The sequence below is a fragment of the Macrobrachium nipponense genome, chromosome 40 (assembly GCF_015104395.2).
Source record: "Macrobrachium nipponense isolate FS-2020 chromosome 40, ASM1510439v2, whole genome shotgun sequence".
Classification (NCBI taxonomy): Eukaryota; Metazoa; Arthropoda; class Malacostraca; order Decapoda; family Palaemonidae; genus Macrobrachium; species Macrobrachium nipponense.
In genome coordinates this window covers 22,997,564-23,025,063 of record NC_061101.1, presented here as the reverse complement: position 1 = coordinate 23,025,063, position 27,500 = coordinate 22,997,564, and the positions used below count along the sequence as shown (strand labels likewise).

The 27,500-nt window shown below is 34.1% G+C and overlaps 1 protein-coding gene across 5 annotated transcripts in view; it reads right to left on the bottom strand.

The window, feature by feature from the left end:
• LOC135211992 (rabphilin-3A-like) overlaps positions 1-27,500 on the bottom strand; it is a 454,956-nt gene that overhangs the window by 411,999 nt on the left and 15,457 nt on the right. For 4 of the 5 annotated variants that reach the window (XM_064245259.1, XM_064245263.1, XM_064245264.1 and 1 more), the window contains exon 1: positions 6,701-6,748. The exons of the other annotated variant lie outside the window; for it this stretch is intronic. The gene's annotated coding sequence lies outside the window, so the exon portion shown is untranslated. Of the gene's footprint in view, positions 1-6,700; positions 6,749-27,500 lie in introns of those variants that run through there. 5 annotated transcript variants of the gene reach the window in all.

The following is a 27,500-nucleotide window of genomic DNA, read 5'->3' as shown; positions in this document are numbered from 1 at the left end:
TGAATAAGGAAAAGTTAATAAAAGCCGACTTATTTGTTGTCTTACTCAAAGACTATACTTATCCCATGGATTCAAGAGACGTATTGTATTCCTCCTCTTAATCACAGTGCCTCATTAACTCTAAATCCCTTGATGTAAATGAAACATAATTTTTATTCAGTCCCCTCATGAATATATTCGTATTCATTCATAAGTAATGCTGTAACTGTCATGATGTGACATGCGTGTGAATCATAATGCGGCCATGATGTACTCATTAGTTGAAAAATTACGCGTACATAAATTGCTGACTTTGCAGACTGTAAAAAAATGAGTCAGAAAACTACCAACTAACCTAATACATTTACACATGTAATACAGTGTGCGCTCGCTGTCAGAATACGGAAATATGATAAAGTTCATATTTGACGTAATCAGTTATACCATGCTCCAAGTCTCACCAACCCTGGTTAAAATAATGTAATAACAATAATAAAAATAACAGAAACTATAGTAGATTCACATCAAACGTGCATTTGATGTCTAAGCCAGTCCCTTACGACGCTTTTGATTGGCTGTTGATAAGCCAATGACAGGGCTGGAAACTCTCAGTCTTTCGAGAGAGTTCACATGTGTACGACCTATGGTCCACCTCTCCTAAGGTATACGTCTTTCAGGAGAGGTGGAACATGCATCCTGCCTATGTAAACTCTCGACAGAGACTGAGAGTTTCCAGCCATGTGACTGGCTTATCAACAGCCAATCAGGAGCGTCGTAGGGAGCTGGTCTAGACATCAAATCCACGGTTGATGTGAATCTACTATAGTAGGCTTTCTGATTAGGCACGGCTAAATTTCTAACAGGATGGATACTAAATCATTCAGCCACACGAGAGCTGACCAATTCGGTATTCAAAGGGGTTAACGCCCTATAGAAAAACGTACCTCTAATATTTAGTTATCAAATATTAATATCCGTCCCCCACCCCACCCCTGGAATCATCTATTCATCATTAAAGCAAGAACAAATACATGACTATTTTATAACAATATTTGCACTGTTACTTGGCTGCAAAGCAATCAAACACACACCCGTAACCATTTAATATTTTCTAAATAATTTCTAAATAGTTTTGTTTTATCTGTTAATGGAAAAGTTCTATAAATAACTAGCTTTAAGAATAAATTTAGTCGCTGATTTCCATTCTTATAATCTTCCAATAGTTGTGAATGACAGATAGACAGATAAAAACGCAGTTTGCAACATAAAACAATGAAAAAACATAAAACAAAATAGCAATTTTAAAAAATAATTCCATTCCAACACTTAGATCCCTAAAAATAAAAATAAAAATAATACAGAGACAACATCAAGAACAAATAAAAATACAAATTTAAACTATAAAATTTCACCCTAACAGTTTGACTCCCGGCCAAAAAAAAAAAAAATCTAAATACGGAAACATGACATATTCGTCTCTTTCCCTTGATGACATTCCAGGTTGATGGTTACCTCGCGAAACATTCAAAATCTGCAGACAAAATCCGTTGTTAATCGGCTTGGCTCAAGCAATCTTCGCTAACTGGGAGACAATCCCATAAAGACAAGATAAAGGTGAAGCCATCCTTTGCAATGCTGACTTATGTTTTCGAAGAGAGTACTGTTAATTTGATGAGCAAACCAGCTTTTTTATGTGGATTGTTTCCCTTGTTTTCTATTAATAAATAAATATATATATATATATATATATATATATATATATATATATATATAATAATATATATAATTAATCAAAATTGCTCTTTTGGATTGTTTATCTCGCTCTGTGGGTTTTCATTTATAGATGAAAATACAGAAAGGGATAAACAATCACAAGAGCAAGTTTGATTAAATTATATATATATATATATATATATATATATATAATATATATATATATATATATATATATATATATATATATAGAGTACAGCAAACAAGGAAAACAATCCACACAAGAAGGTCTGGCTTGCTCATCCAATTTACAGTTACCTGCCCTTCGAAAACATTAGTCCGCGTTGCAGAACATATCTTTACCTTTATCCTGTCTCGGTTAGCGAAGATGCTGAAGCCAAGCCGATTAACAGAGCCTCCCTTTACATCCACCACTGACGGCCTACAGCATACTTCCATAGAAAGCTTTTCCTTACTCCACTATAAACGGCATTGTAAATCAATTAGTCACCTTATATCTCTGAATGTGTAACTGGCTATTTAATGCGAGGATGAGTTGCTCTTTTCTTAGATGGTAATGCTGTATGTTTGTGCACCTTTCATGCGTGTTCCGATGAGGATTGAAATCTATTTGCTTATTAAATTGCCAGCTATTCATTCATGTATACGCGAGAAAAAGTTATTTGCAATGTGATTTATATATATATATATATATATATATATATATATATATATATATATTATACATATATATATAGATACACATATATATAACTATATATATATACAAATATATATTTATATTATATATTCTATATCATTCTAAATACCATACAGGACTCCCATATACGTAATAAAACAAAACAACGAGAATGGAAGCAAATAAAGCACATAGAAAAATTGGAAAATGAACACATATAAACAGATCAACGAAAAATATTTGAGAAATGAACCGTATCGTATCGGTTCTCATCCACAAGAAGGAACGCTACGAATGAGATAAACTGAAAAGGGGCGTTCCCTTGAACAAACCCTCGATGCTGACGCCGATGAATAGGGTAACGAGATGCCCTTACAAATCCCAGTCCCGAAAACAACCACAGATTCAATTTTATGCGACACAGGTTACCAAGCCAAGCACTAGTGTGTTTTCTGTTATTCAGCGTTAAGGAAATCTTTGTTGACTTAAGGAAATCTTAGTTTACTTATGGAAATCTTAATTTACTCCGTGAAATCTTCGTTTACTTACGGAAATCTTAAATTAATTAATGATATCTTAGTTTGCTTACGGATTTAATTTACTTAATGAAATCTTAGTTTACATAAGGAAATCTTAGTTTACTTAATGAAATCTTAGTTTACTTAAGGAAATCTCAATTTACTTAATGAGATCTTAGTTTACTTACGGAAATCCTAATTTACTTAATGACATCTTGGTTTACTTACTAGTTTAATTTACATAATGAAATCTGCGTTTCCTTAAGGAAATTTTAGCCTACTTAAGGAAATCCTAATTTACTTAAGGAAATTAGGAGGCAGTTAGAGTGGTTGGACAGCAAACTTAGGAGATCCAGAAATTAAGGAGCTGATGCTCAGAAGTAAGAGTTAGAGATGTTGAACAGTAAAATTATAGACAAGAAGCGGAAATGGCGGTAAACCAAAAGACTAAAAAGTGCATGCATCTAGGGGTACAAGGGACGCTACAAACACCATTTATTGATGCCCACAGTGCACCGAGTGAGGTGCACTGACGGCACTACCCTTCTACCAGGGAAACAACTGAGGAGGGGAAAAAAATGGTGCCCGACTCTTATGCAAGAAAAATACCAACATTTCTAAAAAGAAATAATATGAGAATTAATGTCAGCATTCAGTTTATTTTGAAAAATAAATTAATTATCACAAAGAATTTATATAAATCAATGTAAATATTCTTTCGAAAATTAGAAAAAACTATAGCCTAATTGTAAATAAATATGCAATCTAAATAAAGAAGCTTCATTAAGTCTCTCTCTCTCTCTCTCTCTCTCTCTCTCTCTCTCTCAACAAACTTGTTTACCTTTAAATCATGCCCCCCCCCTCCCCCCCCTTTTTTTTTTTATCACGGCGAACGTCGGTGTATTTACTCGTCCGCTCGCGGTTCCTCAAAATTGGATTCCGCATTTTAAATTAGCGCGGAAAAAGTCACTGATGAGTAACTTTTAATCCTCAATCAAGGTCCCTCAGATGTTCCCGACTATCTTTTACGCTTATTTTTCAATCTAACGAAACGAATCTCGACAAAATCGCGAATGAATAAGAGTATTTTCAAGGTATATTTTCCCATTGAAACTAGACTTTTTCTTTTCTTTTATCTTCCCCTGACTGCACAAGAAAATGGAGCAAACATTTTTTTCCAATTGTTTAAATAGTTTCTCGAATGAATAACCGTATTTCCAAGGTCTGTTTTTCTATGAAAACGACAGATAGTATTTTCAACATTCTTCTCCTACCAAAGAGAAATACGCAAATACATTATTGACATTTCTCATGGAATGAACAAGCATATTTCCAAGGTCTATTTTTTATCAAAAGGGTATGTAATATTCTTTATCTTTGTATATTTTCAATGTGTGTGTGTGTGTGTCTCTCTCTCTCTCAAAAATACAAAACATTTTCTACCTGATTTCCCAATCACAAGGAAAGGATGTTGTTTTCAATCTGTATTTATGCAGAAAAGGAAGCGAATATTTCTATTGGCAATCTTATGTGAAAAATGGAAATCATAACTTCAATCTGGATCTCAGAGAGAGAGTATATTTCTAATATATATATTATATATTTTTTTTTACTATATGAAAAAATTTCCCTTTACATCGGTTATTATATCAAGAAGAAAATGCTCTTGATTTCGGCCTTTTCATCAAAAGGAGAAACACGTTTTTAAAGCGACTTTTTATCAAAACAAAATATTTTAATGTCTATTTATAGATTCATAAATATCTAAGTTTCAACGGGAATATTTTCCTACTTAGTCATAAGGAGTTTTTTTAGTGATTTTATTATTTACAGCAATCAACGTAAAATCACGATAACTGACAATAAATGGGATTATGCAAAGAGGAACATAATCTCAGTAAATAATCTGCAGTCCTTTTTAAAGGAGCTGTAAAGTAAGATATCAATTATAACCATAAACTTGATACATCTGTACCAATGTACCAATACAGCGAAAAATTATAGTAACAAATAGTAAGTTATAACTTCCCTAGCTTGATATATAACATAAATATATAGATAATAATATATATTATTTATAATATATTATATATATATATTATAAGATCTATATATAGATATTATATATTAATATATGATAATATATATATATACATACAAACATATATGTATATTACATATATATTATAGTATAGATATGTATAGATATGTATGTAGTATATGTATATATGTGTGTGTGTTTGCGCGCGGGCGATTGTTTACATTTACTGTACAATAGGAGCTATAAGTGGAAAGGCGAATATACAAGCAATTCACTAAGCTCCTGGAAAAAAAAAAGGGGGTGGGGCGGGGGAAACTATGAACCAAAAAGAGGATCAGGGGAACGGAAGGACTGCCCTCTCCAGGGAAATCAAAAAGATGAGATAAGTTACCGGATCACCCAGCTGGCGATACAATAATACGCTAATACGGGCCAGTGAGGAAGGGGTCAGGTTATAAGGTTAAGCTTGATTGCCGGGCGAAGAGGGGGGAGCCTCGATCCTCTTACGGTCAGCTTTTTCGAGAGGAATTCATTTTTCGACCTGAATCTTTGCAAAGTCGACTTTGAAGAAATCCCTTCCCAATAAATAAACAGACCTTTCTCATTTACAACTTTATCGTTAACCTAGCTACCATTATATATATAACACTAAATTATAATTACCAATATACTGATAATAATTACACCCATATTTATACCAATACTAATGTAAATTAAATTATTAACATACAATCACCTGCGCAAAAGAAACACAATTCTAGCTCACATTTGAGGGTACTAAGTTCGATTCCGGAGTAAGTTAGTAATTTATTACTCATAATATCACTGTAAAGTAATAATGATAATATTCATGGTCAATAATTATTACATTTTGATATATTTCTATCTTTTCATGAAATCATTTTTCATATTTTAATAAGCGAGACCTTTTCTGTCTGTATTTTCCTCTTCTTCCTAATGAACACTATATTCTATGGAAGTTTGAATTTCATATTAATAGCCCGTGTGTGTGTTCCATATGAATAGGGTTACCTTCTGAATAATAATAATAATAATAATAATAATAATAATAATAATAATAATAATAATAATAATAATAATAATAATAATGACATAAAATTACACTAAATTCGAAGTGCAATCAATCACTAACGAATAATCAACAAGACAAAGCAATCTGAAAGGTTATTTTTCTCCTTCATTCCCAACTGATAGCCTCATCAAATGTTTTGTTTTCTTCTTGTAACTTACTATTACCAGTAGGTGTCCTTCAAAGAATACACATCTCGAAAAACTCCTCCTACTCTCATTCCTTCCAAGCACGGCCAAGCTTACCAGCCAAACCCCGCCATTTCCATTACTACTTTTGCTTTCAGATTACCCGAACCAGCCACTTGACCCTTTCCACCCAATTGCGTTCTCGTCTCTCTTCCTGCCCTCTGAGTGCTTACAACATTATACTCTAACATTCGTAAATTTTTCTGCAACTAGAAATACTAAAGCCTTTTATACATTTTCATATACCTCTTTCCTTCTACTTATATACGCATACTTGTGCGGTAAGTTATATAAACACACACATACACACACAAGCAAACAAACAAACACACACATATATAAATATGTATATATTATATATACATATAATATATCAAAGGGAATATTGCTCAGAATTATCACTAATTCCTTATAATTTTCTAAGAAGCTACATACATAAAGTAGATAGATACAGATACCGATATTGCTTACTTTCAACTGCGTTCCAAGTAGCACGAAGTCTCCGAATTAAAAAATCTGTAAAAAGAGAGAAAAGTAACTAGTTGAATGTCAGCTTTCTAAACGGACACATGGAGAAACCTATATCCTAAGTAAGACAGACAAGACATATACACACAGTACATGCAGCAAAGATTTACTGACCCAGGCACAACAAGAAGTGAATATTCAAAGATAAACGTATGTAGAAACTGCATAAAAATTTAATATACCCCAGTTAACATAGTCATTAGATCGATGCTTCATTAACACTAATGAACAAAAATAAGAGAAGACATAAAATTTAATACAATCGACTATTCTCTGTCATTCTATATTGCTCTCTTTTTCACGTCGACGTTATCCGAAATTCGTACAAAAGCGCAGTAACGAGTGAGTGCACAGTGCAAAGGAAAGGCAGCCTACCCATTGTTTAAGCGTTTTACATTTTACTAAAGCGCGCGTGAATATACCAGAGCTATATTTTATTCAGGTTTTCATTTCTACAAGCAATTTTATTTTGTACTCAACAATTATTTGTTTTCTTTTTTCATTTAATCAGATGGCTTAGTTGTAAGTGCAACATTATTCTAGAATTTCGTTCATTTGTAATTGAATTCCTTCATTTAATTATTCACTTATTTACATATAAAAGGCCGAGCAGCGACATGCCGGCCTCCTCCTCTCCCAGAACGAGGCCACCTTCCCGAAAAAGTACTTGAATTCGCTGCCATGATTCCAGGCTTGTCATCTCGGCTGAATATAAATTCTTCTTACTTTCAAAGGTCATAATGGTAAACTCTGTTAATGGTACGTGACAAACTTAAGAAGCTCCTGTTCGGAATTTTTTCTCTTTATTTTAATGAAATTTGGTTGATGCAGTGTGCCATTTGGGGGCGACTGGCACCGTTTTCCAGTTCAACTAAAATATGTAATGATTATATATAGATATTGTAACAGGTCAGTACCTGACCCTAGAACAATGTTTAATGTTAAATTGTAAAGGTGTTGAATACCGTAAAACATCCAGGCGCGATATGAAAATACTTAATAATATGACAGCAACAACGTCACTGGCGATTTTGAAGAGCCGTGTCATGTTTCTCGGCTGATTTTAAAATCACCTACGATATGCCATGCCAACGGAACTCCTTGTCTGTCATTTGTATTACTGTCTTTTATTTTTCACAACTTTTACCTTTAGATAGAGTTTTAATGTTCTGATAGGAGATTGGAGAGTGGCACGAGCCTTGAACCCTGGTTATATGAACGCGTAATGGATAAATATTTAGAATCTACTGGCAACTTTTTACCAGATGCGAATTTATTTGTAATACCGACAAATCCACCTTAAATTTCCTCATATTTCTGATGCGCTTGACAATACAAAGCCTAAGATCCAAATGAAGAACCAAGCGAAGAAATTCTGACGCCCAAGCATGAGCTAACCCTGCATCCTAAACTTTTTACATTGGAATATATAAATATAGTTTATGAAAATATAAAATTACTTTTAAGAAGGGAAACCGTGGTTCTTATTCTAAATTTGCATTAAATTCATGAAGCCTTTAAGATAGGTATGATGTATCTGTTGGTAATATCATAAGAAGCAAGAAAGATGTCTTGGGAAAGATATTTTAATCAGGTCATCACATCAGACATGGGTTTTGAGAAATAGTAATTTAGAGCGATTTTTATCAAGAGATGAAAGTGCAGATATAATGAATTACTTGTGTCTGAATTAGATGCAACTTCCTTTTAAAGCTACCGCCTTTTAACACTATTTACATTGACTGTTTTGTTTATTTATATTTCTTTATCTCAGTTTATGTCTTAAACTTTGCATCGTACTGTGAAGAGGCTGCTAATGAATATATAATGAAAATATATGAAATATTGAATACCCTATAAAAAAAACCTACCGAAAATATGAAATAAAAATTTTACAACCTACCATACAATGTTCGAAAGTAACCTACCTAGTCCAACCTTACAATTGCATACGTAACTGGAAAAAAATGGCTCGCAGATCCTGAATATATTTTTCTGTGTCCACAGAACCAAAGTTCATGGCTCATGCTTTTATAAGATTATTGAAATTTCATTTAAAGGTAAAGGTTACGAGCACAAAAGGCAGTGTAATATATATAATGACATACGGTGAATACCGTAGGCATGCAGTATCAATTTTAATCAGTCTTTGTAGAAGGGTGCAGATTGGAGGTATGCTCGTATGCCTTCTTCCCAATCTCATATAATACCGTCACCAGCGAATTATGGCTAAACTATAATAGCATTAATAACGAGAAGACTACGGCTGATTAATGGTTAATTATCCAGAAAAAAAATCTTGGATTCAGCAATACCGCAAGAAACATGTCTCAAGATCACAGCCGTCCGACCGACAGCGAAAGTAATTAGGATTCCAATTATCTTGTTTAAATAAGTTGACTCATAATAAATGAATCTACTTAACCCAAAAGCGCCACACACCTGTTCGTGCTATTCGTAATGGCATATCACAGCTGTTGCTACTCAAGAGAGCTGGTCTAGTTCAGTTTTATTTTTTTAATTTATTTATTTAATTTCTCAGTGCTAATAATTATTCATTGCATATATAGTTTCGTTTATTTGTTGCTATTTTACGGTCATAAGGTATATTAGGATGCACTGTATTTCAAAATTTATATTAATTCTATTAACTTCTTATTCTTGTGCACTTTCTTTGGCTTTCTTTTCATTTCTTAGAATTTACAAAGCACGTTCCTTAAGAAAGTGAACTCTTTTAGAATAATAATGTGCGCTCTTCTAGAATAATAAAGATGAACATTATTGTGACTTTTTGCTAAAATAATAATAATAATAATAATAATAATAATAATAATAATAATAATAATAATAATAATAATAATAATAATAATACCAATTTTAATAAAATACCTTTTATTTTGCCAGTGTTAGAAAAAAATGAAAGTACTGAGAACATGGAAAATTACGCATTTCCTTAAAAACACATAAATACACACACATACACAAACACACACACACTATATATATATATATATATATATATATATATATATATATATATATATATATATATATATATATATATATACATACAGGAACTGATTCACGAAGATGTAGAACGTGATGAATGTATATAAATAAAGGGAGACGCCACGAAGGAAAAGTGAAACAACGTTGTTCCACTTTTCCTTCGTGGGACTTGCCTTTTTGCCTTTATGAAAATCACAAGTCACTTCCTATACGGGTACTATTCCGATTGCTGTTTTGCTGAGGAATTTCTTGCAATTTCATGAAATTCCGTTCACCCGTTCTTCGGATATGTTGCCACTACACATACAGACAGATAAACAGACAGACACAGATGCGAACGCAGCCTCCTCTCACCAAGCCTCGCTAGCAAATCAAAACGCCGCACAGATTCAGAACTGTTTTGTGGGTGCATACGTTCCCAAGCCATAAAACATGGAGAGGAGAACGCTCATAAGAATGCCATGAACACGTCCGCCGCTCTCATGAATCAATGAAAAATACTAAGAGAATCGCTCACAGTGGAAAACCACAACAGAGAGACAACAATGGGCTTGTTGTTGGACGCGACGTTGCAATGAAGGGTGGGGTAGGGTGGGGTGGGGGGGGGGGGGGGGGGGGCAGGAGGAGTGGGAGGGGAATCCTCAGTCACAACTATTCCTGCAACAGTTGCGTTCCACATTCTGTCGCTATTGATTGCCTAATCATTTATGAATCGCTTTCTGACGGACAACAGCTCTAATTGTAAGCTCTTCTAGGCTCCATTCGTGAGTTTCCGGTCACATCACCTGGAAATCTGCTTCATTTATCAGCCGTAAGAGTATTTGGCCTCTAACTTTAAGGGCGTAGGAAAGCCATAAATACAAGAACAATTCTTTACAATTTAGGGTGACAATTCTGCTGACAAAGCCCCCAACTTGCCCTATGTTTAACAGATCGATTATGTTTACTTGTCCTGCGAGCTGGAAGGAATAATGACGACGTTAAACGATGAAAGAAGCTACACATCCACCTAAAGATTGTCCTCTTCTTGTTCTTCTACACTGGGAAGCAGAGCAGGAAGAATTTTCAACAAAGGGAAAGAAACGACTCCGAGGATTGCTAATTTCGAAAAGAGATTAGTTCAAAATAATGCGGGATAATCCGGGTTCTTTTCAGATATGCAGCAAAAGTAATGCAGAGCCATCAGCGGCCCCTGAATTAGTCTTCAGTTGCTATGAAAACAAGCACCTCTCACGATCACCATATCAACTCCCCTTCAGTAGCCACAAAAACAATACCCTTTGGAGACCTACAAAAAGAAAAAAAAAATCATTTTCTCAGACAATATATTTCCCATCAGCTTTAGCGAATACCGAAACATAAACCTTTACTATCTACCAATACAAAAACAGTCAAGTACCATAAAAACAACAATAGCCTCCAGAGTAAAAAAAAAAAAAATCAGCCGAAAACAAAGCCAAAACAAATCTTAGCTGGTATCAATAACAAAAGCCCCAATCTTTTCATAACTGTACTTCACTTTTTCCACTCCCCGGGCTAATTTTAACCTTCCCCTACCATTAATAAAAAAAAATTAAATAAATAAATTCCATCCGTCACCCCAAAACATCTACTAGTGAAAACGCGGCAGGAAAGTTTTACTGCAAATCTAATTCTTGAGGCTTTACCACGCCGCCATTAGCCGTCGAAGCTTACAACACGCACGAGATATATAGCAATGTCTTTATGACACAAGTATTTTTCATTTTTTCTTAAAAAAAATTTTTTTTTGACAGTTACGTTTCGCGTGGATTGTAAATCAGCTACCTGACACACCCTTTGTTTCCTGGCGAATCGATACAGCGTTCACTTCCGGTTGCTCTATTATCACTCTAAGCATGTGTGTGTGTGTGTGTGTGTGTGAGAGAGAGAGAGAGAGAGAGAGAGAGAGAGAGAGAACACCCAAAAATTAATCGATCTTCCAAGAAGTAGCGGCTCTTAAGAAATCACCAGCACAATAGGCGGTACCACAAATATACTTTAATAGATGACTATGGATGAACTCCCGATGCAAAAACACTTTCACAAGACTTGCTGCCCGATATACCTACCATTTCTCACTCACTCTTACACTTCCTGAATATTAAATTTAAAAACTTCTTTTCTAAGAAGCGCTGAAAGGGAAATTGAGAGTCAAAAGATTTTAAAGTCCTATTAGAAGGAAAACCTCACACTTGCTAGGAGAGAGTGGAAAGTAAGACGGAAGACAGAGAATGTGAACTGAGGTAGAGTAAAAGCAATGAAAGGGGTTGCAGCTAGGGGTTTAAGGAATGCTGCAAAGAACCTCAAGCGCAGAATGTGAGGTGCATAGACGGAACTAACGCCGCCCCCTCTTCTTTACGGAGCCTTTCATATTGTGTCCAGCGCTTTCTACTGTACTCGTATGGCTCCCTCTCCTATTCCCATTTACATCTCTGAATTATATACTCCTTGCACCAGAGTTTCGTCTTGCCTTGTCATCAAACTATCTTCAAACAATCATATCCATCCTTCCATCTACGATAACTTTTTTTGACATATATAATATTTATCGTCATATGTCACACCCTTTCAACTGTGTGTGTACACCACACATCCTAAACAAACAGTTCATCTCAACAGTTCCAACCTTTCGTGTCCCATGTGTATTCCACAGCCACACTTTACGTCTACAAGAAAGGTTTGCTCAACAATCTCTTCACACACTCCCACCAGTCATCCAGAGACGCTCATAGTTTCATCCCAATCTTTTGTAAACAACTTACTAGCTTCTGTTATTTACCTATTCTGTTACATCAATCACGCTTCTAGCTTTCGTTATATTTTTTACCAAAGACGCACACAAATCAACCACTCCATTTTTTCATTTTCCGGCTATTCATTTACTGTCACTCGATTACTCGTGCTACCATTTACCTACAAAATCCATTCACAGCTCATTTTCTTTATGGATCATTTTCTGTCCATCTGATTTCTACCATCACGCCATCCATGAAGATCATTAAACAGCAATGGGGACAGGAAACGCCACTGATACACCAAACCAGTCATTCTCTCATCAACACATTGTAACATGTTTCACTTATTAAAAGCTTTTCATAGCTCTAAAGCATCTACACTGTACACATCCCTAACAACTTGACAAGCTCCACTACTGACTACATAAAGCTTTTTTCTCTTATTTCAATTTTCTCAGATAACAGTTTTAGAACTAACATTTCACCGACACAAATATTTAACAGATCGGACCCGGATCACTCGATCTCGCCCACAAAATGAACCGTGGTCCTTTAATCCGGCGAGGTAAGTATCCTAACCACTAAACAACGAGAAGTCCAACTATCTACAGGTTTGTGTCTTAGATTTTATAAAATAAAATACACTGAATGTTCTCGGAGAAATAATTATTCGTCGCAGGCTCTATCAAATACCCATTAAGTTGACCCTTACAAACACTAAAAGTATTTGGCTAATCTAATATTTAAAGTGGCAAAGAAACCTTGTATACTCCTGTAATGCTTCAAGTGAAAAAAAAAAAACAAAATAAAAAAAAAAAAAAAAAAAAAAAAAAAAAAAAACTATAAACCATCCCGAATTAACCTAGCAAAGTCATCGACAAGCTGAGCTATGAAACCACGTCATTGCACTGGATAACCTAAAGATTTTAGATTCCATTCAGACACCAAATAAAAGCCACGTTCAAATGAACAAACGCTCACTCAAACGGGTATACAACGGCTATTGTGATAACACTGACCCACTGCACTGACCATTCAAAAGGATTAGTTATTTCGAAAGCTGAGTTGTTATACTTCCATGCTCTCTTTGACCCTGAAAAATTTCGACAATTTCGAAGAGAACTGTGTTCTGAAATAAAAATAAACACGAAAAATAAAGCACGACGAAGCGGGAACAAAAGACTCGTAACAAGAACATTCAGTTTTTAACAATCTATTGTTTTTGTCGCGCCACTAAAATGTTCTTTTTTGTCATAAGCCGGTACGTTTCTGTATAAAAAGGAATAATCAATATTTTTTTACAATTAACCCCCTTAATTAACCAATACCCTTTTTGAGTTGTCAGATCATCGACTTTCTACTCTGAATTCGCTGAACAGAGTGATTTGTAAACGAAGACCAATTTAAATTAACCGGTACGATAAAACTATCTAAATAACTGCAAATGTAAAAAAAAAAAATCCAGAAAGCGGCCATATGCATAACGAGGTGAAACCGGAATCATTTTATAAAGCTGGCACTGGAGAGGTACCTACAAACTCTAAGTCTTGAGCTTTAAAACCCAGACTGCGAGATCTAGCATCGACAGATGTGTTATCGATACAACGGCTCTCTTCAGAAGGGGTTCACGTACAGTGCTTGCGATCAAGTAACTTACTTATATACGGAAACATTAACTTTCTGTTTCATGAAAAAATTTTTGAGAGAAGGCTTAGCAACTAGTTTTAGAGGTGTGGTGCTGTCATGCTTTTATGGAAGGACATAAATAAAGCCTTGACGGATAACTGTTCAGTACAACAGGCACAGATAATTCTTCTTAACCTTTGTTTCGTGTACGATGGTCCTGCTGACTTTCCTATTTTGACGCTTTGTCTTGTGAATATTCTACATCCTATGAGGTTCCTATTTTGAAACTTTCTCTTGTAACTGTTCAAGATCCGGTGAGTATCCTATTTTGAAGCTTTGTCTTATGAATATTCAAGATCCTATCAGTTTCCTATTTCGACGCTTTGTCTAATAATAATATTAAAGCAGAATACGATACTCCCTTGTCGACAAGAAAGAAATAATAATAATAATAATAAATAATAATAATAATAATAATAATAATAATAATAATAATAATAATAATAATAACACAACACTCCCTTATCGACAGAACAGAAATATAATAATAATAATAATAATAATAATAATAATAATAATAATAATAATAATAATAATAATAATAATAATAATAACACAAAATGTATTACTCCCTCGTTCACCGGACTGGAAAAAAAGCGAATCCTCAAAGGAATCAGGGAGTTTAAGTAAAAGTGGATCGTGTAAACTAGACAATGACCTCTTTAAATAATAAGCGCTCCATTGTCTCCGACCCCCTGAACCCTAGAAGCTCCTTGTCCTCATTGTCTTCATTTCGTACGTGTTACAAGAACGGCTGTTATCAGCTGAGAAGACGGAGATATAGAAAGGAGTGTTTTCGGGAAGAAATGCTTGAGAAGCCTCGTAAAGGAGTAAAATGAAAATGAACTAATATAGAACACAAACGGTGATATTAATATTAATAATAATAATAATAATAATAATAATAATAATAATAATAATAATAATAATAATAATAATAATAATAATAATAACAGAGAAATAAGCTTAAAGGTCATGAACTTGCCATACATGCTTTCAAAGACAAAATAACAATGAGAGAAAAAAGATATTAGGGTGAATAAGGAAAAGGTATGAAAAGGAACATATGGCCAATCATTAGTAACAAAACAAATGCAACAGTAAAATAACTGGAAACGGACCTGAACCTTATGATAAATATGATATTCTGCTTAAACATTCAGCAACGCTTTATACCATTATTTGAATAACAGCAAAGCATTTCTCTCTCTCTCTCTCTCTCTCTCTCTCTCTCTCTCTTTCTCTCTCGTTATCTTTATCTTCCTCGGGCTGCAATTTCCGCATCATTGACAACTGGCGATGCCGAAAACACGAGGTATCCGAAACCGATAAAAGACGGTTCGGGTCGAAAGCTTTGTCTTTTCAAAAATGGGGAGAAATTAGAAGTGAAGATAAAATGGAGAATAATATCAATAGTAATAGTTTTATGAGAGATGAATGCTATTAGACTGAACTAATAATTTTTGCCCTGCTTACTTCGTCAATTTAATTTTCTTTGTATTTTCTACACAGTGTATATATTATACATATATATATATATAATATATATATATATATAATATATATATATCTATACATATATATTACATATATATATATATATGTATAATATATTATATATATATATATATATATATATATTATATAAATATATATCGTATATTTATCTGATATGTGTAAAATATATATATATATATATCTATATATATATATATATATATATATATATATATATACAAATATTTATATAAGTATAACACACACAAATATATATATATATATATATATATATATATATATTACAAAAAATATCTATATAAGTATACACACACAAATATATATATATATATATATATATATATATATACTATAGTATATAGCTATATATAAATAGATAATATATATATATATATATATATATACCTATATATATATATATATATATATATATATATATATAAATAATAGTATATATATATATATATATATATATATAGATATATATATATATATATATATATATATATATATATATATATATATATATATATATAATATATAGCATGGCCCGCAGCATTGCTTGCTATAAATTACATTTGTGAACTTGCGCCACTCGTGTCTAAATTATGCTTTATATTCCACCACAATCTCCACTGGTTTCCAGCCTCCCTCCTCATAGTTCTATCCACTTAGGCTTTGTTCTTATAACACTCACGCATTCCCACGGGGGAAGGGGGGGGGGGAGGGGGGTGGGGGGACTGAACGAAGGACATGTCCAGGCCATTGCCATCTCTATCGTTATCTCGTTCGCATTTAGAACTACCGTGATTTCCCCGTGTGTGTGTGTGTGTGTGGTGATATGTATCATTTAAGCAGCAAAGGTAGGATAAGAGCAACAGAGTGAGGAGCAATATTAACTATTTTGGGTCAGGTGGGAGAGCCAAGCAATTTAAAGAAGTTTCGGAAAGTATCAGCGATTAGTTTTATCGGAGTTTCCGGTTTCTGCAATGTTTTGCCTGCACGAAAAACATTGTTGTAATATATTCAAAATAAGTCTTATTCTTGTGACGTTCCTAGTTTTCTTATAACAACCCTACTCCTCCCAGAATACGACATATTACAGCCGATATATTAATAGATGCTTAATACACCAACCCCATGTAATCGATATCGGGTCTCTGCTGGCAAGTCAATCGGTTAATCCCTGAGCTTAGGAGACCGAGTGACTATTTCCCATATTTTCCTCACATAGGGTTCGTCGTTGGACGAGAGGTTTTCGCGCTCGGCCACCAATCCGGTGGTCCGAAGTTCGATTCTCGGCCCAGCCAACGGGGAATCAAGAGAATTTTATTTCTAGTGATAGAAATTCATTTCTCGATATAAATGTGGTTCGGATCGCACAATAAGCTGGAGGTCCCGTTGCTAGGTGACCAATTGGTTCCTAGCCACGTTAAAATATCTAATCCTTCAGGCCAGCACTAGGAGAGCTGTTAATCAGCTCAGTGGTCTGATTAAACTGAGATATACTTCACTTCACTTCCACATGTAGAGACCAACTACATGTCTCGCTGATGACGGTATAGATCAAAAGAATGCATAAATAGATATAAACCTCTAAATAAATGAGTACAAGAACATATGCGCAGCGATTGGGAAAGCACTCGGAGAACTAAAGGTGAGTCCACACTGCAATGCAATATGTCATAAATACAGTTTGTTTGTATGGTGTTTTGACGTTGCATGGAACCAGTCGTTATTCAGCAACGGGACCAACGGCTTTACGTGACTTCCAAACCACGTCGAGAGCGAACTTCTATCACCAGAAATACACATCTTTAACCCCTCAGTGGAATGCCCGAGAATCGAACTCGCTGTCACCTAGGTGGCAGGTCAAGACCATACCTATCACGCCACTGAGGCGCTCGTCATAAATGCAGTCCAGCAACTTATCGTTCACACATCATAAACAAGTTGAATTCAAGTCAACGACTTGTTGGTTGTCCTAACTAGCGCTTCATCCAATTATTCAACTTTGTCGCTTATGATCGTCGACTTGTTTTCAACCTGTTTGTGATATGTATGGAATAAATTCTCAACTTGACTCCGTAACATGTTTTGTTCGTGACCTGTTTACGTACAGTGTGGACGCGCCATTATCCAATATAGCACAGAACCAGTTGTATTGATTTATTCACAATTTTCCTTCTTTTTTTACACAACACTTCAGGTATTCAAGTGTCTTACTGGTAATGGCATAATAATAATAATAATAATAATAATAATAATAATAATAATAATAATAATAATAATAATAATAATAATAATTATTATTATTATTATTATTATTATTATTATTATTATTATTATTTGATCACCTGAATATTACTGCTAAAGACATTTAGTAATAACAATAATAATCACTAATACTACTTTTATTATTAGTATATATATAAATCGTAAACAGAAAACTATGACGTATAATAACAATAGGGCATCATTACTACCGCTGTTAATGACAACAACACTGGAAGCACAATTAACAGTAATTCGAGCTCGCATTCGCTATTGGTGAAAAGAAGCCTCTGAAACAGAATGCAAGCGAATGCTTTTTACCGGAAAGCATTATACCCTTTGAAGTTTCCGCCGCGGTAATCATGCATTCCTGCATGCAGCGAGTTGATTACCGTTGAATTCCAAGCGCCGTCATTGTATATGCGGGAGCAAATTTTTATTTATTTTTTTTTTAATTGGTAAATAGAAGATCCAAGAGAATGATGATGAAAACGATGCGAAAAGCTGATTCGAAAGCTGTTACGAGAGGACGGATATGAGTCGAGGACAGAATAAAGGAAAAGAATTAGAGAATGAGGAAAAAAATATAATCGTAAGGAATAAGTGATAATAATTATAATAGTGATTACTGATCAGCTGTCCAGCCAGTAAAAATGAGGGAGTTGGAGTGGTTGGACAGTAAGACAAAATCTAGAAAATAAAAGCAGATGAAGTATAAGGTTCTAAAGGAGTACTGGCTAGGGAGGTTGGACAGCAAAACTGAAGAAAGGAGGCGGGAATGGAGGTAAAGTAAAAAGCTGAAAAGTGGGTGCATCTAGGAGCCCAAAGGACGCTGCAAACAACCTGTGGTATTGTCTACACTGCGCCCCGTAATGTCCTCTGATAGCGCTACACCCTGAGGCGAATAGGATGTTAAGAAGGGAAACGCCGCAAGAAAACCAAGGCGAAGGAGAAGCGGAAAGAAAAAAAAAAAAACTAAATATAGGGTAACGAGAGAGAGGAGGGAAGATAAAGGCAAAGGAAAAGAAAAACTTTAATATTACAGAAAGAAAAGATGAGACAAATGACGTAGAATAACAGAAGAGGAATCTACGGCAAAAACGCAGGATAAAACTTAGGAGCTAAAACCAAGATCCCAAGAGAAGGGGGAAAGGTGGACGCCAGGGATGGAAATGAATAAAAGAGAATGAATAAGGGGCTAAGACGAAGATCGACGAAGAGAGAGAGAGAGAGAGCGCAAGACCGAAGAAGAATAAGAAGAAAAGCCAGATAAAAAAAAAAAACAATCGTCGTAAAAACAACAAAAGATAAAAAGCAGGAGCTGGGATAGGGAAGCAGGGCAAGCTACCCTCGGGAGCGAGAAAGCTAAGACCAGATTCCAAAGCAGAGAGAGAGAGAGAGAGAGAGAGAGAGAGAGAGAGAGAGAGAGAGAGAGAGATATGACCAAAACAGACAGAGCAGCAATAAAGAAGAAGAGACAGCAGAAGAAAATTATTAAAATAACGACCTACCACAGAATAAAACTAAAGCGAAGATAAATAAGCCAAGACGAGGACTTTGTGATTAAAACAATGAAATCAAATTAATCAGAATGAATACGAATAAGCCACTGAAACAGAAATAAAACCCTTCACCACACAGAAGAAGACACAAAGACCGAAAGACGAGTAACAAAAGACCGAGAAGTAGTGGACAGGTAAGGAAGAGGAAGGCAAGTGTCCCTAAGCGCGAGGAAAAACCCGGAGAAAATCAATAGATTACTCATGGCATTATTTACGCGACTCAGGAACGGAAATCATGGGGGAGGGTGAGAAATGGGGGGGAGGGGGAGAAATAGGAGGCGAGGGTGAGGGTGAGGGTGAGGGGAGGGGTTAAGTCGAAGCTCCAATACCTGTTGCACCTCAGTGTGCTTACTAGTAATAGCACACCCATCAAGAGTTTTTGTTTTTATTCTTTCTTACCTGCGGTTCACGCCTTTAAATAAATTCTGTATCAAGTGATATAATATTCTCAATAATGATTATTGGGAATGAACCTACACCATATAATAATAATAATAATAATAATAATATAAATATAATAATAATAATAATAATAATAATAATAATAATAATAATAATTAGAAAAGCAGTTGAGAAATCTGTGAGAAATTAATATAAGACTAACTATAACACTTAAAATACAAAAACCGGTATTATAAGAGGCAACACATTATCAGCACTTCAAGCTCTCTCTCTATACACACACACACACACAAAACACACACACACACACACACACACACACATATATATATATATATATATATATATATATATATATATATATATATATATATATATATATATATATATATATATATATATATATATATATATATATATATATATATATATATATTTCAAATATATTTTTGTATGTATGTCTCCCTCCCACTAATCAAGGACACATACATTTACATAAAAATATAATCTATCTATCCATCTATCTGTCAATCTATCTATCGATCATATATTTTATCGACAAAAAAATTCCCTTCGGTTAACATATATGAACATATATTAGTTCCGAGGTAGAGCGAATTAGATATTAAAGGACATTTGTAGCTCGATGTATGAAAACTATAGAATCACGGCAATGTGATATGACTCATAAAATGTACATGTATATACAGTACATAGTATTATATATATATATATATATATATATATATATATATATATATATATACATATTTATATATATATAAAATAATACTTTGATTTATTTAGTTAATCCTTTTATTCTTAAATAAATGTTTTTAGTAGTTCCATCCTCCTCACTGAGAAAGGGTAAAATATTATATATATATATATATATCATATATTATATATATATATATATATATATATATATAGGTAGGTATATATATATATATATATAAATATATAATATATATATATATATATATATATATATTATGTAATATATATATTATAAACATCAAACATTTTATAACTCGATAAAATAGAATTCGCTCTACCCTGGGAATAACTTACCACAAAAAAATGACACAAGAGAAATGCGCCTCCCTGAACAAGATCCGAACCCATGCTTATCCTAAATATGAGATCATCAAAATTGTTTTGTAGAAAGCCACATAATTTCAAGATGATTTTATTCATGAATTTTTATAAAATAATTTTTTCCACTAGACCAAGTAAACTCCCTCTCCCCTCAGATCTTAAAGCTTTAATCATTAAAAAAAACCATTAAGGAAACATGCAATATTCGTATCAGCATGGAATTATATCGAATATAGTACATATTCCTTTCAGATAAAATAAAAGATTTAGATTACATGTGACTCAAAACGATTTCCCTCTAAGAATTGCTTTTAAAATAGAGTGATAAAAGATTCATGATCCGTCTGGTTCTGAATGGATCTCTGATGACTGCGAAATCTTTTAATAGAACCATAAAAGTTTCAAATTATCTGTGTCTGTAAATTTGGATACCCTAAAGAAGAAGGAGCAAAGCATTCGATAAAAGAACGAATATCAATATATATCACTGTCGTTTCTGATTACGCACATTATAATATATATATATATATATATATATATATATATATATATATATATATATATATTATATATATATATATATATATAATAATATAATAGATATAAAGCTGGTCTGTATTTTTTGAGTAGGTCTTTTTGTAAGTCATTTTCATATAAAGCTACTGTTATCTCTCTCTCTCTCTCTCTCTCTCTCTCTCTCTATCTCTCTCTCTCTCTCTCTCTCTCTCTCTCTCTATGTATTATATATATATATATATATATATATATAATATATATATATATATAATATATATATATATTATATACATACTACCTACACACACAGACTAATGACAATAGCATTATGTGAAAACATTAAAAGAAAAAAGAAAAAAGACCTATTAAACGCACAGACCAACTTCCTCCAGCGCTGTCAAGAGGAGGCTTATGCCTCAGTCGACACTAAAGGGGACGCATCTCCCTCTGTCGCTGAAGGAGCCACAGGAGGTTCCGGCCCTTCGTAGCATCACTCCACTTAATACTGGTGGTCTTTGGTCTTCGCCACGATTTCATAACCAAAAGATACCTGACTGAAGGCAGTTCCCAACTTGAAGAGGTTAAAAGGATTCCGCGTACTGAAATGGCTCTCTTTTCATAAGAGTGGTAATCCCTGTTTCTACATAGCTTCGTTACCATTATCATCTTTAACATTATCGTGGCAAATTGTTTTATCGCTATGTTGTCAGACAATGTTTCAAAACAAGCCTTGTCATACGCAAGTTTATTTACACTGGAAATTAAATACCTATTAGCAAGAACTTGTCATGAATAAAATCAAGATGAGAAAAAACTGGAGTAACACCTGCTTCCTTACTGTCATCACTGCTTAATACGAATCAATATTCACATATTATTCAGTTATAATAATAAGAGAGATAAACACGCACCACACGACTATTACAAAGGATTTTATGATTCTCGGCGGTACTCTGGGTTACTGAAAATACCTAAAGCGGATATTCTCTAAGGCCCACATTCCCCTAATCCCAACTTGGCTGAATCGCTCTGGGCAAAACTTTCATTTGGTTAAACTTTCATTTGTTAAAATTTCATTTGGTAAAACTTTCACTGGGTAAATTTTACATCTGGAGAATTTTTCGCTTGACACGATTCTGACCAGGAAAAATCGTGTTGGGTAGGAACCATATTTTGGCCAGGTCAAATTTCATCTTGGTAAAATATTCTCCTGACAAAATATGTACACTCTTCTGTGAAATATGTTTGTTTGTTTGTATGGTGCTTTTACGTTGCATGGAACCAGTGGTTATTCAGCAACGGGACCAACGGCTTTACGTGACTTCCGAACCACGTCGAGAGTGAACTTCTATCACCAGAAATACACATCTCTCACTCCTCAATGGAATGGCCGAGAATCGAACCCGCGACCACCGAGGTGGAAGGCAAACACCATATCAACCACGCCATTGAGGCGCACCTGTGAAATATGAATGCACCGTGGGACAGTCATACATATTTTTAGGGCTTGTGAGGAACTACAGAATGAACATTTCTTGCAGCAATCATCGATTCCAACAAAATCTTTAGAGGAAACCAATTCTGGACTTTGAGTAAGTCGGGGTAGCATTGACTTATTATATTTCAGAATAATAATAATAATAATAATAATAATAATAATAATAATAATAAAATAATAATATTTCTATAGAATATAGAATTTAGGACAAAGACCAAGCGCTGGGATCTACGAGGTCATTCAGCGCTGAAAGGGAGATTGACGGTAAAAATGTCTTAAATGTGGAATAGTAGAAAAACCCCGCAGTTGCACAATGAATCAATTGTTAGGAGAAGGTGGAAAGTAAGATGGAAGAAGGAGCATATGAACGGAGGTACAGTAAGAGGGGTAAAAGGAGTTGCAGCTAGGGGTCGAAGGGACACTGCCCGAACTAGTCCTCACTAGACTTTGTCAATTCCAGTTTTCCAGCAGAAGATTATCATAAATTGACTGACTTGTATCCGTTACAAACTGCTCCCCAACTACTTCAATGACTGACGAAGCAAGTGATGAATATTACAAACTGCTGTACGGACGGCTGATAAAATGAGAGAGAGAGAGAGAGAGAGAGAGAGAGAGAGAGAGAGAGAGAGAGAGAGAGAAGAAGACTTCGCTTACCCAAAGAGGTTATATAAACTTTTCTTATACAAACGTTTCGGCATGATTTTATGGAGAGAGAGAGAGAGAGAGAGAGAGAGAGAGAGAGAGAGAGAGAGAGAGAGAGAGAGAGAGAGAGAGAGATTGGAAACAAGTAAACCTTATAAGTCAATTTGACAATTCGACATGAATGACTTAAGTTTTCACTTCCCAAAGAGGTTGTATAAACCTTCTTTATACAAACGTTTCAGCATGATTTTATGGAGAGAGAGAGAGAGAGAGAGAGAGAGAGGAGAGAGAGAGAGAGAGAGAGAGAGAGAGAGTAATGGCTAAGATAAACTGTGGTATTAATCACTGTAATATAAACCACCTGGCAACATTTATTACAATATTATATCACACTGAATAAGTCTTATGTTATAATTATTCTACTCTGTCATTTTAGTGCGAGCACAGACCAAAGGTTTCTAAAGGTGAGGGAAAACCAATCATTTTCTAATCCGTGAAATTTAACATTTATTATACAATGTGACTTTTCCCATATTTAGGTGAGTAAAACATAAAATAGTGGTTTTTCCACCCTATATATAGATATATATAGTATATATATATATATTATATATTATTATTATATAATATATATATATATATATATATATATATATATGCTATATATATATATATCCTGCTTTAATTTTAGTTTGTTATGTTACATTACTTCACATGTCTCCTTTTTTCACTCTTGGTGGAAATAATACTTCAGGCTTAAAAGGAAACATGGACAGTTTAACAGCAATATAAATAGCAAACATTTGCATAGCTTTAAAATGCTAAAAGTTCCACACTAATGGTTGTTTTTCCCTTTTTTCATGAAATATTCACCCGGACTGAAGCAGAAAAGTTGTATTGTACATTTATGAATAATAATAATAATAATAATAATAATAATAATAATAATAATAATAATAATAATAATGAGAAGAAGAAGAAGAAGAAAGAAGAAGAAGAAGAAAATTAATAATAATAATAAAATCATCAGATAAATAGTAATCTCCCAACCCCACAAATTCTAGAATGAGTTCAGAACACATCGGTGTTTTGGGGATCTTTTTGAACTCTTTTGGACGCAAACACAGACACAACAGACGACCCAGTTACCTCATCTAGTCAAACCTGAAATCAACGCAAGAGGTAAGAAGAGGTAAGAAGAGGTAAGACGAACGAGAGATGGGAGGGATTTCCAGCTGCTCAGTTTTGGGAAACAAACACGCAAACAACAACTAGAACATTTCTCGTTAGCGCAAACAATACAGATTAATCGAAGGAACAGAGAACTATTTGCTATTAAAGACAAACATGTAAATGGATCTTCGCTGACGAACAGTGAAACTGAATAAACAAATGGATTAATTATAATCATAGTAAGAGAGAGAGAGAGAGAGAGAGAGAGAGAGAGAGAGAGAGAGAGAGAGAGATAAAATGCAAATAATCAGACAGGGTGCATAATTGTACCTTACGAGAGTTGATATACTTCTTATTTACAGAAATACAGATGACTGCAAAGTAATGACTGGTACAATGAGAGAGAGATAGAGAGACGAGAGAGAGAGAGAGAGAGAGAGAGAGAGAAGGAATTTAAAACTTTAGGCAAATAGTCCTACAGGGTACATATTAGTGTTTTTAAAAGAGGAGGTACCCTAATCAGTAGAAATTATATATAATACTACGTGGAACAGACTGATAAAACATACAAAGAGAGAGAGAGAGAGAGAGAGAGAGAGAGAGAGAGAGAGAGAGAGAGAGAGAGAGAGAGCCATGATCTAAAGACGCGCAGACGATTAGTCCCTAGAGTGCCACAACGTACACGGATAAGGAACCTGGCCAGCGCAAAATGTGGAACAGGATATGCTGGGAGGTAATTTGAACAGAGTTAGGGTGGGCAGAAAACCAGAAACTGGTATAACTCATAAGAAAATTATATACGTGCAGACTAAAGAAAGCCTTGGTAAAAAGTGGGTCTCAAATATATATACATATATACATATATATATATATATATATATATATATATATATATATATATATGTATATATATATATATGTATATATATATATATATATATATATATATATATATATATATATATATATACACATATAACATAACCACTCTCCTATTTCACCGGGAAGTGATTCCTCAAGAGAAAGAAAAACAAAATACAGGCAGAGTCATATTTAAACCATCTATTCAACATAAACTACCTGTAACTCTGAGATACAGAATAAGCCTCTGGAGAAGAATAGTTCCACCTCTCTCTCTCTCTCTCTCTCTCTCTCTCTCTCTCTCTCTCGTTCATTTTATGATCCTATAAAATTTAAGCTATTGGGCCTAAATTACGAGCTTATGACAGTGGAAAGAGAGAGCTGGAGTGATTGGACAGAAAGATAAAGCGATCCAGAAAATAAAGATGAAGTACAAGGCCTTAAAAATACTTGCACTAAGGGGAAATAGTTGGAGAGGTTGGGCAGCAAGACTGATGAAAGGAAGTGGGAATGGAAACAGGGTAAAAGGCTAAAATGTGTGTGGGTCCAGCTAGGGGTCGTATGAACGCTGCTAACAACCTTTTAGTAATGCCTGCAGTGCGCTACATAAGATATGCTGGGGGCACTATCCCCCAAAAGGGGGAGTCCCTACAAAGATTAAACGGTGGTATGATAAACAAAGAGGACGTCCCCTGAGAGAGAGAGAGAGAGAGAAGAGAGAGAAGAGAGAGAGAGAGAGAGAGAGAGAGAGAGCCTTTTACCATAAACGAGTCAAGAAACATTATGTAAATCACAAAAACTCCAAAGTAATCCTGAAAACTGAAAAAAGAACTATCAGACACTGTAGCAGGAAAAACACCTCTCCAGACCTCCAGCTAATTAAGCCGAAGAAAATGTCCGCATCAACAATGTTGCTCCGGATACGTCTACCTCCGTTTGATGGAAGGAAGTCTCGCGGGTAATCGACTGACGTTTCAGAATATTTTATGACATTAACTGGGAGCGGAATAAGCCTAACCTCACTACGTAGGCTTATGGACCAATCCGTGCTATATAATAATATATATATTTATATTTATATATATATATATATATATATAATATATATATAAATATATATATATATATATATATATAATTATATATATATATGTATATATAGTATGATATATATATATATATATATATATATATATTAAATTTCTTAACCGTATTAAGGAGGAAAGGTGCCACGCCCTATGCATGCAGCAGCCTTAGTGATGTAGACAATTTGTCGGGAGATATTCATAAAATACATGGGATTTTTATTGGGCGAAAAATCTCTCTTAAAATTCTTTTGGGATGGGCGTTGCGAATGTGTGCACATATTAATAAATAATAATAATAATAATAATAATAATATAATAATAATAATAATAATAATAATAGAGGGAAAAAATGGATAAGTATCAAGATCTGAAAATAGAAATAAGAAGGATATGGGATATGCCAGTGGAAATCGTACCCATAATCATAAAGAGCTCTAAGCACGATCCCAAGATCCCTGAAAAGGAATCTAGAAAAACTAGACGCTGAAGTAGCTCCAGGACTCAAGGAGGCAGGATGCAACCCGGAACCCCACACTATAAATACCACCCAGTCGAATTGGAGGACTGTGATAGAGCAAAAAAAAAAAAAAAAAAATAATAATAATAATAATAACTTGATAATGTCCTGTCGATCAGGAGGAAACGTCGCGTTAG